This window comes from Canis aureus, chromosome 1 (assembly GCF_053574225.1).
Source record: "Canis aureus isolate CA01 chromosome 1, VMU_Caureus_v.1.0, whole genome shotgun sequence".
Taxonomy (NCBI): Eukaryota; Metazoa; Chordata; class Mammalia; order Carnivora; family Canidae; genus Canis; species Canis aureus.
In genome coordinates, this window is record NC_135611.1 from 38,189,331 (window position 1) to 38,202,541 (window position 13,211).

At 34.6% G+C, this 13,211-nt stretch overlaps 1 long non-coding RNA gene across 4 annotated transcripts in view; it reads right to left on the reverse strand.

Moving 5' to 3' along the window:
- The window catches only part of LOC144313002 (uncharacterized), a 55,765-nt gene that overhangs the window by 40,452 nt on the left and 2,102 nt on the right, over positions 1–13,211 (reverse strand). Inside the window, exons 1-3 of one of the 4 annotated variants that reach the window (XR_013378641.1) lie at positions 11,795–12,192; positions 9,987–10,087; positions 368–498 (exon numbers count right to left, since the gene is read on the reverse strand). This is a non-coding gene — a long non-coding RNA (uncharacterized LOC144313002). Of the gene's footprint in view, positions 1–367; positions 499–9,986; positions 10,088–11,794; positions 12,193–13,211 lie in introns of those variants that run through there. The other 3 variants (XR_013378652.1, XR_013378633.1, XR_013378654.1) reach the window with 3 other exon arrangements.

The window sequence follows — 13,211 nt, forward strand, 5'->3', positions numbered from 1 at the left end:
CAACTCTGCTGGTACTGGCCTCATGGTTTTGTTTTTAAAGGTTCTGGAGTTTGGAAATTTTGACTAAATCATTTTGTTATGTATCATCCTTCAACTGCTAACACATATTTAACTAGTATGTAGCAAATCTTGAAACCCTCTTGATATTTTTATGAACTCAAAATACCATAACCACATATGTTGGACGATGCACCTGCTGAGACTTCATGGTCTTTGCTATAAGCAAACTCCTAGGTAAATTAGTCTTGAGTTCAGGACTTCTGTCACTGTTCAGCAGGATTGAATTTGCAAAGCTTGCCCTCTTGTGGCCAAAGAGTTCCAATCCACAAATTGTTTTACCTGAAATAATAGAGAATAGCCTACTTACCTTTGAAGCTACTAGCTGATGAACGGTGGAATCAGCAGCACTGCAGAGTGAAAAGCAGGGACACTGGAACAAGATGTCTGCGTTTGTGTCTGGGACCTACTATCTGTGTCATCTGGGGCCCATTCCCTCATCTGTAAAGTATGAAGAGTGAAAGTACCCATATTAGAAGGCTGTTCAATTAAAGGTGTTAATACATGTATAGGACTTAAAATAATATTTTTCACAGAGCAAGTGTTCAAATCAGGTAGATTAACCTGGTCTACAGTGACTCTGAATTAGTATCTGCACACAACTTTCTCAAAGTATTACATACATTTACTAGACAAGCAGTTATATTCTTCAAGGGGTTATATGTTTTACCAACTAAACGTTTCAAAATATACTCAAAACAGGTAAATTTAACAGTTTAAAAATGTGACATAATCTATGTTGAGATGTGCCTTTCAACTCCTGTCTTTGAAAAAATCTCTATCAAACAGTGAAGACATTCCCATCAAGACATTTGGATTGTTTTTTAAACATTAAGATTTGTAAATATACATTCACAAATTATATTCTTAAATGGTTCTGAGAAAAGATACATTTGTTAAATCTTTTTTATTCCTGTCTAAAATTTCCAGGTAATTAAATAAACATTATAATGACAAATTTAGATGTGAAAATCATATTGCAGGTAAAAAAAAAAAGCAGATAATTTATTTTAAAAAGGCCATTGGTTGATTCAAAGAGGATTTTCAATTCACTATAGGAATCAATCATAAAATTGATTTCCATCCATTTTCTGGAAGATGATGTCAATCAGTTCTGTAAAAAAAATGGTTAAAAGTGCATCCTGCCCCCACACAATAGTAGGGCCTCCATACCAAGTATGCAACACAAAGTATAATCTCCTTCAAAATGAGATGTTATAATTATATTTGGCTCTTTGATCTCATGAATATTAGATCATCCTGCACAATGTAGAAACAGAAGGCAATAAAGAGAATTGTCCAAATTGGCTAGAATTTCATTTATATTTTGCCAAGCTGTTCTACATTAACTGTTGAAAATTATATAAAAATGAACATGGAATTAAAATTACAATGGTTAAATAGGAATACATAACCAATGGAAAAATATTAGAAAATTTAATTATCTGATACTTTAAAATATTTAATACATTTATAATTATTTAAAATTATGCTAACAATGGGGAACCTTGTACTTTTGCTCTTAATCATATTATATTACTATAGTCACTTAACAAAAATGAGAAGCTGATAATTTAAACAGAAGGACACACAGAAAACCCACTCACACATGCACAGCAAAGAATTTGACAGGGAACACATAGCTAGGTATTCAATAGCTTTTAAAGCATGATTGATTTTAGCATATTTTATACATTTATAAAATGAACTGTGTATTTATGAATATTATCTATGTATCCCTTTGTGTAGACAGCAGGGCATGTATTTGAACTCTCTTTAAAACTGAGAAAATGGAGATTGGAGAGGTGATGATCTCCTGAGATCACATTAAGAAATGCCAGAGCCAGAAACTGACCTTACCAGATCCTCTAAGCAGTAAACTCTTTATCTAGTCAGAGATCACAGACTTGGTCAATGGAAGAAATTGGGAAGTGAACTCAGGTCTTTGATTAGAGTCTAATGCTCATGCGATATTCATTCATCAAATTTTTAATGAGTACCTGTTACATAGATATTGAATATCAATATTCTTTTAGTGAAGAAGATCAAGTCTCTGATTAGACTTTATAATGCAGAGTGGGACATACAGTATTAAATGTACATTATAATGCAGTGCCAAAATGTCTAGCATAACACAGGATGCTACTGCAGAGGAAATAATGGGCATCCATCCTAGCCTGGGGGAAGGGGAAAGAGCAGGTGATGTTTAAGGGGAAGTCAGAGCAAATGCTCTAAAATAAAAGGATATAGCATTTTAGGAAAACAGGATGAATTTCAGTAATGAGTAACAAAGATAGTATGAGTAGAAGTGGAGATGTTGCACTCCAAGCAACAAATGTCATCTTACAAACTTTAGACTGCAAATTGAATTTTGTGTGGAACCACTGATGATTTTTAAAAAGGGTTGAGGCATGATTTGGTTTGAGTTCTGGTTAAACATGGCATATTGAACACATGTGTTTATCTCCATTTGCTCCTAAAAGTACAGTAACATGACAACAGATGAATTTAAAAAGTTTAACCCTCTCCTCATATCAGCTAGATTGAGAAAGAAGACAACAGGGAATGAGAAACAGCTACAAATATTTTGAAAGTGGAAAGATACAAAGCGTGATAACTGACAACACAGCTGAGAATGCAGAAATCTAGTCACTTGCAAGAGAGGTGCTAATGAGAAGCAATGCAATTCATAGGGCAGACCTGGAAAGATTTAGGAACTGGAGAGAAAGATTCTTTTGAGGGCAGTGATAGAGTTCTAAGGTAGACTCTGAGCAGTTTAAAGTTAATTTAATATCACTTCAAACTTTATTTGATGAGATCCTCTCTGCTGTCCTGTATGACAGGTTACCATACACGTGCCTATAGAATACCTAAGGTTTGTTATCAGGAGGAATTAGACCAAAGAAGGTGCCCAGCATGATATAATGAAGGGCAGAGTGCCATCCTGAAAGAGGGGAGTGGGTGAACATCTTCAGGCTGAAAGTTGAGATTTCCATGCTCTCTAACTAGCAACCAGGCTTTCATCTCTCAGGAAGGAGACTGGAAAATTATTTTCTGGAAAATTTGAGAAGCCAAAGAGAAAAGCTCTGCAGACATTAAGGGGGCAACAAAATATCTTGTTCTCCCATCCAATTATCCTATGGTAAAACTCACCAGTCAATAATCTCTCTTCATGCTCAGAGAATTCCATTTAATGATAGTGTCTCACTCTTTTTTTTTTTTTTAAGTGTCTCACTCTTGAATCAATGAACTATCACTAGTTAGATATTTAAATATAGCCTCTAATATATAGGACAGAGACATAATAAAGATAAAAATACCCCAAAAGAAATTTAGAAAGCCAAACAAAAAAAATTGAGAAATAGAGAAGAAAAATCAAATTTTCGGATAGACATGAAAAAATATTTTTTTGTTCAAAATAAAATGTTGCTATTAGGAAAAAAGAATAAAGAACAAGAAGAATTCCTGGAAATAAAAATACATAATTGCAAAAAAGCCAATAGGAAGTCATTAAAAAATCTGATTAAAAATGAAATATGAGATAAATTAGATTATTTTTTAGAAATTATTTCCTCCTTTCCCTTATGGAGTGGAGGATATTTTCCCACTTCATTGGTGCTGAGTTAGAACTACAAGGCCAAAAGGATATGAGTAGAAGTGACAGTATGTTGTTTCAAAGCAAAGTCTTACGTGGTACATGAGTTTTTATTTGCCTTCTTGAACATCTGCCATTTGAAAAGCTATTGGTCCAAGGAAGATGAGAAATATATGGAGTAAAAACCCTGATCTGCCAAGTCCAGCTGACTCCAGCCAAACCTTGCAGAGCCCCAGCCAACTATAGATCAGTGAGAAACAACAACAAAAGTTTGCTTTCACTGAGCTTTAGAGAAGATTGTCACACAGCATTATTATAGCACTAATATTAAATAAAAATATAAAAGTGACAACAGAAATGAATCAATCCTAGAATTACACAGCCAGATAATAGAAATTCCACAAAAAGAGAACCCCCCCCAAAATTAAGGGGAGAATGTAACAAAGAAAAATATAGGAATAATTCCCAGGATTGAGTGATAGAAGTTTACATATTGAAAGGGCCCAATGAATACAAAGATCTACCCGTAAGGCAGATCTGATGAAATTTCAGAATAAGAAGGATAAAGCAGATTAAAACTTCCAGATAAAGTGGTTACACATAGAATACTGTCAATCACAATGGCATTGGTCTTAATAGAGCAATGCTGAAAGTAAGAATTCAGTAAACAAATGCTTTTGAAATAAAAATTGAGAAGGTAAAGATTTTAATCTAGAATCATGTAATGATTCAAATAAATCAAACATGAGGGCAAAATAATAGTATTTTCAGGCATATAAGCACTCAAAATTATTTAATTTCAAAACATCTTTTTTTCAGAAAGTTATTAAAAAACATCAGTAAAATGAGGTAGACTTGAGATCAATGAGGTGAGAGCTCCAACATATGAGAAGTGAAGAAAGAATTCAGAATAATGGCAGAGTAAAGTTCCAGAATAGCTGTGCAGCCAACCTAAGCTTTTAATCTAAATTAGAGAAAGGCAATGAAAGGCTTCAGGAGTAATATCTTCATGGAAAATAATGGAGCTAATAGCCTAATAGTTTGCCTGATATACTTGACTATCTCAGGAGAGATTTTACAGGTCTTTTTGAGAGCTTGAGGACATAAACATAAAGCAGAAATATAAAGCAGAAAAAGTGAAATGAGACATTACTATCTACAGGAAAAAACAAGATTGAAAGATCGAGGTTTCCATAAAGAACCTTTGTATGCATATGGTATTTTTCCTGCATATTTGAATTATATGTACTACATACCTTAGTTTGGATTTCCTCAGAAGCTGCCTCAAAAATAGTTTCAAAAGTAAGTAGTTTATTCAGGAAGTAAGGGAAATACTGGGAGGAGAAAGGGGGAGGTGAGAGGAAGCTCACAAAACAAGAGGGAAACCAAAAGGCAACTGCAAATTGTTCTCCATGCTGATACCATAAGGCTTCATATCACAAAAATAAATGTAAAACCTACTTTTTTCACTTAAAATTATATTTTGAGATGTCTCTATGTATCCATGTAGTATTGCATTTACTTTTATCCCTTGTATATTATTCCATCTAAATAAATCATTATTTATTTATTCATTCTTGTTTTTGCTTCTCCCTGTCACACTTAATGATGCAATAAATATTTTTGTCCATGACTTCTTGTGGATATTTGTAAAAGATTAGGTTTTGTTTTTGCTTTTTATTTTTAGGACTGATACTGGATTACTAGGTATGATGGTTAATTTTATGAGTCAGCTTGCCTAGGCTACAGTCTCCAGATAATAGTCAATTGGATGCCGCTGTGAAGGTATATTTTTGGATGAGATGAACATTTAAATCAGTCAACTTTGACTCAAGCAGATTACTCTCCATAGGTAGATGAGCCTCATCCAAGCAGTTAAAAAAGCCTTAAGAAAAAGCCCAACTCTTCTGAGTAGGGGATCCCATCAGCCCCAAGCCTTCATACTTGAGCAGGAACCTTCAAGTCTTTCTCAGTCTCTATCTTGCCAGGGTACCCTGCATATTTCAGACTTGCCGGCATCTATAATGATGGTATAGGCCATTTCCTTAGAATAAAGGAATTCATCTCTAGATCTAGAGATTAGAAATTAGAAATATGTGTGTGTTTATATCTACATACACACCATTGGTACACAAGAATTCCTGTTCCCTTCAAGGTCCTTCTAGCCAGACCAAGAATCAAATTGACATGGACAGTAGAAAATCAGTGGAAAATCAAATTCAATCTTGTGTGGATGGGGAATCCACGAAGACACAGAAATTCCAATGATAGTCAGGCAAAATGAGGTATATATGTCATTTGGAAAAGGAGAGGGGGACAGGGGCCTGAGACTTCAAAGGGAAGGAATGCAATTCAGAGGAAGATGAAATAGAATAAATGTTTGGTAAACAGATGTTTGCTGGACCATTCAGGAACAATGGGACACAGAGGACTTGAAAAAAAAAAAATAGGTCTTGCTAAGTTCCCCCTGGGCTGCCATACCTTGTTCATGGGATAATAATCATCTTTGGTGATAACTTTCTTTGTGGAACAGTTTCTATATCTAAATTCTTTTTAGGCTGTTGTGGGAAAATTTTCCTGAATCTGCTGGGGTTTTATCCCCCCAAGATCTATTTATTTATTTGAGAGAGAGCCTGAGTGGGAGAACGACAGAGGGAGAGGAAGAAATAGACTCCCTGCTGAGCACAGAGCCCATGTGGGACTGGATCCCAGGACCCTGAGATCATGACCTGAGCCAATAGCAAGAGTCTGCCACTTATTCAACTAGCCATTCAGGTGCCCTGAATATGTTGGGCTTTTATTGTTTTTCAACTCAAAATAATCTTAATATCAAAGTGATCCACCTTGGGGCAGCCTGCCCTTGGCCTCTACAACACATGCACATGATACTGAGTCTATTTCTTTGTACAACCCTTCTAATTAATACCAGCATTTAATACTATCAGCATTTAATTTTGTCACACTATAATATTTTTGACCAATGTGATGATTGTGAAATATTATCTTGATATTTTAATTTGTATTTTTCCCACTGCTATTATTTCTTGATTTAGAAACTTTTCATATGTCCATTTCATCATTCATATATATACTTATTTTTTATATATATACTTCTTTTAAAAAAGCACATTAAAAGATTTTTAATAAAAAAATAAAATAAAATGTCTTTAATAAATTTTCATTAGTGTATAACTTACAAAGAGATATGTACATAAGTCAAACATGTAGAATTTGATGAATTATCACTAAGCACTTCCAATATAACCATCATTTAGGGTTTAGATTCTAGATTTTTAAAAAATTGAACATCATCAAAATCTAAAACATCTCTTCTAAATACTCCACCCTTTCTTTTCCCCAAAGAATAAAGAGTATCTTGAAAGCTAAGCTAATATTAATTAGTCTTACCATTTTATAGGAGTGGAACTAAACTATATGAAGTACATTGAGTCTGGTTTTCCTCAACATGGTTGTGAGATTAGTCCATGCTATAGACTAGAGCTACTGTTGATAATTGTTACTGCTACATAGTTCGTTGTGTTACTACACAAAAAATTCATTTCTCTAGGGGCACCAGGGGAGCTCAGTTGGTTAAGTGCCTGTCTTTGGCTCAGGAGATTATCCTGGGGTCCTGGGACTGAGCCCCAAGTTCGGCTCCCTGCTCAGTGGGGAGTCAGCTTCTCTCTCTCTCCCTCTGTACTTTCTTGCACATGCGCTCTCTTTCTCTCTCTCAAATAAATAAATAAATCTTTAAAAAATATTTCTTTAATTTGTTGTTGATTAACATATGATGCTATTATAAAACATATGATGCTACTATATACTTATGAGTAGGAATGTTTATTTTCAACTTCATTGGATAAAAGTTCTCCAAATGGATGCACAAGGTTACACTCTCTACTGCAGTGCATATGAGCTCTCTTTGCTAACAATTGGTATTGTCATCACTTTTTACTTTTAGGCAATCTAGGAGGTGTGAAAAGATATTGATTTGTGGTTTAAATGATTATTTCCCTGTTGACTAATAAGGCTGATCACATTTGCATATATTTGTTGGCTATTTGGATCTTTTAAAGTATCTTTTCAACTCCTTTCCTCCCATTCTTCTATTTTGTCATATATATTTTCTTATTGAATTTTATAAATTACTTACATATTTCATATTTGAGCACTGTGTTTTATTGTATAGCAAATGGATTTTGTTAACTTATCTTTTGCTCTGCTATTGGCTTCTTTAAGAGAAAAATTTTAAAGTTTTGTGTAGTTTAACAGCATAATTTCCTTTATAACTATCGTTATTTTTTTGTGACTGTTTAAAAAATCCTAACTTATCCTAAAATCATAAAGATATCCTCTTTTGTCATGTTCTATAACAGTGCTTTCTGAAATAGAACTACCATATGATCCAAGCAATTCTGTTTCAGGGTATATTTCTAAAGGAAATGAAAACAGGCTAGCAAAGAAATATCTGCATTCCCATGTTTATTGAGGTATTATCTACAATAGCCAAGATGTGGAAACAACCTAAGTGTCCGTTAACAGATGAATGGATAGACAATGTGATACACACACACACACACACACACACACACACACACACTAGAATATTACTCAGCTATTAGAAAGAAGGAAATCACATCATTTGCAACAATATGGTTGAATCTTGAGGGCATTATGTCATGTGAAATAAGTCAGACAGAAAAAGATACATCCTACATAGTATCATTTATATGTGAAATCCAAAAAAAGTCAAAGTCCTAGAAGCAGAGTAAGATGGTAGCTATGAGGGGCTAGTGAGGGGGAATAGGAGATATTGGTTAGAGGGTATAAACTCCTTGCTATAAGATGAAGAAGTTCTAGGGATCTAATGTAAAGCATGATGACTATAATTAACAATACCATATTATATACTTGCAAGTTGCTAAGAGAGTAAACCTTAAATGTTCTCACCACAAAAAAGAAATGGTAATTATGTGATGTGATAGAGATGTTAACTAATACTACAGTGGTAATCCTTTTTCAATATATAAATTTATTAACTCAGCACATCGTTCATCTTAAACTTACACAATGTTCTATATTAACTTTATCTCCATGAAAGCAGGAAAAAAATTCTGCAATGATAGAAATGTTCTTTATCTGTTTCAAAACAGTACAGTAGCCACTGAATACATGTGGCTATTGAGCACTCAAAATATAGCTACTGTGACTAAGGGAATACTTCCAAATTTTAATTTTAATTAATTGAAACTGAAATTGCTATATGTGACCAGTGGCTGCCATATTGGATAGAGATCATTCAATTATGTCCTTAGACTACATAGTATTAAAGTAGGAACCAATAACATAAAGACAGCTGGGAAATCCCAAACTATCTGGAAATTAGCATAATTCCTAGTAATAGATGGGACAAAGAAGAAGAATCAAGTAAATTTAAAATTATTTTTAACTAAATAAAACAATTTATCAAGTTGTTGAATGTAGTGAAAGGAGCATTTAGAAGTAAACATAGAGCATTAAATTCATGTTTGAAAAAAAGTCTGAAACCTAATCTACTTTAGCAAACTAGGTAAAGTAAATTAAGCCTAAAATAAAGTGAAAAAATTAATAATAAAAATTATAGAGGAAAACAAATCGATGGAGAAAATTTAATAAAACTAAAGCTGTTTTCTTAAAACAAACAATAAAATCCATACATTGAGTCTTGCTAACCAAGAAAAAAAATAGGCAAATGATTGATACGATAAATGAAAAAGGAGTCACCACTATCACTACACAGCCCATGAAAAGAATAACAAAGGAATATTATAAACAATTTTATGGACACAAATTTGATAGCTTAGATGAAATGGACCAGTTCCTTATACCAACCCTCATACTGGAAGAATCAGATAACTTGAGTTATTATCTATTAAAGAAACTGAATCAATAGTTTATAAACTTCCAAAAATAGGGCACCAGACTTCCATAATTTCACTGGTGAATTCTACTAGATGTCTAAGGAAAAAAATAATACCAAGTCTTCACACTTTTACAGAAAACAGAAGCAGAGAGAACACTTCCTATCCCATTCTATAAGTTTGGGATTATCCCAATATCAATCCAGATAAATGGATATAAATAAGTGATTGAATCAATAAATGAGAGAAGAGACAAATTTACCATGAGGAAGAATTCCAAAGTATTTATGTAGCGATTGTGTACACTCAGGGAGGTGGCACATACTCTCCACTCCTTAAGTGCTGGCTGTTCACAGTGATTTCATTCCAAAAAGAATATGGAATGGGATGGGGTGGAAAACAAACAGCTTTACAATGGAGAAATCTGACGTTACCTCAGGAAAGTTATCAGGATTAACATCGATGGTGATGTCATGTTGATACTATACACCTTTGCTGTGGTATGAGAGTGGCGTATCTTCCCCATAGCCTGTAACTATAATCATAAGGGATACATCAGGTCAGACAAGCCCACTCAAGGCACATTTTACAAAATACCTAGCCAGTACTTCCCAAAATTGCTAAGGCCATAAGAAACATGAAAAGTCTGAGAAACTGTCGTAGCCAAAAGAAGCCTAAGGAGATATGTTAATTAAATGTAATAGGATACCCTGCCTTGGATCCTGGAATAGGAAAAGGACATTAGGTCATGCCCTTAGGTCAGACATCTGAATTAGGTCAAACTAGGACATCTGAATAAAGCCTGGGTGGCTCAGTGGTTGAGCATCTGCTTTTGGCTCAGGTCGTGATCCCAGGGTTCTGGAATCCAGTCCTGCATCGGGCTCCCCACAGGGAGCCTGCTTCTCCCTTTGCCCATGTCTCTGCCCCACTCTCTGTCTCTCATGAATAAATAAAAATCTAAAAAAAACAAAAAACAAAAAAACATGGACTTTATTAATTGTATAAACCTTTGGCTCATTAATTGTGATAAACGTACCATAACTAAATCAAGGGAAACTAGGTATGAGGTATATACGAACTGTCTGTACTATCTTTTAACTTTTCTATAAACCTAATACTACTCTAAAACAAAAAGGCCATTAATATAAATTGATGGGAATATCTCGAAAAATGGGTTGCCTACAATCTCCATTTTTTAAAAAAAATCATGTTGGAAGTCATAGCCAGTGAAATGAAATATGAAAAGGAATTTTAAAAAAGGAATAAAATAAAAAAGAGGAATTGGAAAGCAAGAAAAAATATGTTTCCATACATAAAAAATGCAAGTGTATAAATTAACTTTTAGAATTATCATAGTCACTGAAACTAAGTTCATCCTACACAAATCAATTCTATTTTTATTCTTACACACCAACTACAAACAATTCAAGAACTTTTCATATTATTGAAAGATAGTAAGATCTACATAAATAATGGATGTACCATATCAATATTTTTGAAGACCTGATGCTTTCAATTCTCCTTAAATTTATCTATGAATTCAGTGTAATTCCAACAAGAATCCCAGCAGGTGTGTTTGTGAAAATTGAGATGTCAATACTAAGATTTATATGGAGATATAAAGGAACAAGAATAGCTATAACAAACTTGAAAAAGAATTACAAAATGAGAGGATGTGATTTACCCAAAAAGAAGATTTATAATAAAGCTACTATAGTTAAGGCAGATAAGAATTGGTACAAATACAGACACATAGACTAATGGAAGGAAAAAGAGAGCAGAAACAGACCCATTCTCACATGAGTACTTGAATTAAGACCAAGGAGGTGAATATTTCTGGGTCAATTTCTGGGTCAATAGGTTATTCATGTGGGAAACAAATGATACCTGATAACTACTTTCCGTATTTTCTTTAGGAGAGGCCTGCTGATTAGTCTAGCTTTTACTCTTCATTCAGTGATCACTCACTACATGATATTTTCCCATTTGGTTTTCTTCATACAATATATATCTTCCTGAAATTATTTGTTTGCTTTTTTAATATTCGATCTTGCTTCTATTGCAGTATAAAGTCCTTGAGAGTAAGAACCTTGTCTATTCTGCTCATCATTGCATTTGGAATATCTAGAACATTTCTTGGCACATCATAAGTTTTCTAATGTCTAAATCGGCCAGGGAAATTTGGAGTGAAAAGAGCAGGTAATCCCTTGATCTAGCACTTGAAAGCTAAGGAAGGGCTTACATGGTAGAGCCTTGGGTGAAGTAGTGGTTTGGAACATATTCCAGGTACAGAGCATATAGCAAGGATGAAAGGTGTGGTTAAGCGTGAGAGCATCACGAGGGGATTTTCTACGCAGGCCATTCCTATATGCAGCAAATGGTAATGTTAAAGAGTCATTTATTCAGTCATAAGTCTCAGATTATTTGTATTATTTTCTCTTCATTTTATATAGAAACACTTGCTTCCCCAATGAAATATCAGCCCAGGATTCTGAAGGTTTGTACACTCACTTGACCCAGCTCCCAGCCTTTTCCAACTGGGATTGCACAAGCAGACATTACTTAGCATTTCCTTACATTATTTGGTATTATTTAAATCAGTGGTTCTGTAAGTCAAGTGTGTGCTCACCTAGTTTTTTTTTTTTTTTTTTTTAATATAGCTTCCTGAGCTTTCCTTCTGGAAGATTAAAACAGAATGTCTGGGTAATTTAGATAGCTAGCTCCCCAGATGTCTTAGTTCAGGCTGATATAACAAATTATTATAATTATTACTATAACAAATTACCCTAAACTGAGTGGCTTCAACAACAAACATGTTTTTTTCTACCAGTTCTAGAATCTGAGAAGTCCAAGTTCAAAGTGTCAGCAGATTCAGTTTCTGGTGAGACCCACTTCCTGGTTTGCAGGCCTCTGTTTTCTAGCTGTGTCCTCACAGGGTAGAAGCGGAGAGAGTTTCAGAAGTCTCTTTTATAAGGGCACTAATCTTATTCCTGAGAGCTCTACATCGTGACCTATTCATCTCTGGCCCACCTCCTAATACAATCATATTAGGGGTTAGGATTTCAACAGGCGAATTCCGGGGATTACGTTTAGTCCATAACTTCAGGTGAGCCAAATACAGAGCAACTGTGGAAACTACTAAATTGTAATCTAAACCCTTCCTAACTAAAGTGTAGCCCACTAATACCATTCTCATCACTTGGGAACTTATTTCAGATCCTGAATCTCAGGCCCTACCCGACATATACTCAGTCAGAATCTGTTTTGGGAAGATCCTGATGATTCATATGAACTTTTAGGTTTGAGAAGTGAGTGCTGATCTTAAATCACTGTGCTCCCAGACCTGAAGCGTCAGCATCACCTGGGAACTTGTTCTGAATGCAAATTATCCGACTACCCCCAACCCCCTGACCCCGGTCCTAGTTCTGGGGGATCAGAACCTCTGGGGGGGGGGTAGGCCTAGTAATGTTTTAACAAACTCTCAACACTCAAACTTGAGAACCACTGGACTCAAGCCATTATCCTGCTTTTAGCTGTGACCATTTTTAACTTTAAACCATTTGCCGCCCATGGTTTTTAGCACCACGATTCTATTTCTAATGTCAGTGGAAGCCTAGGAGAGTCAGAGAAGAAGGAACCTGGAAAAATCCACGGTAATA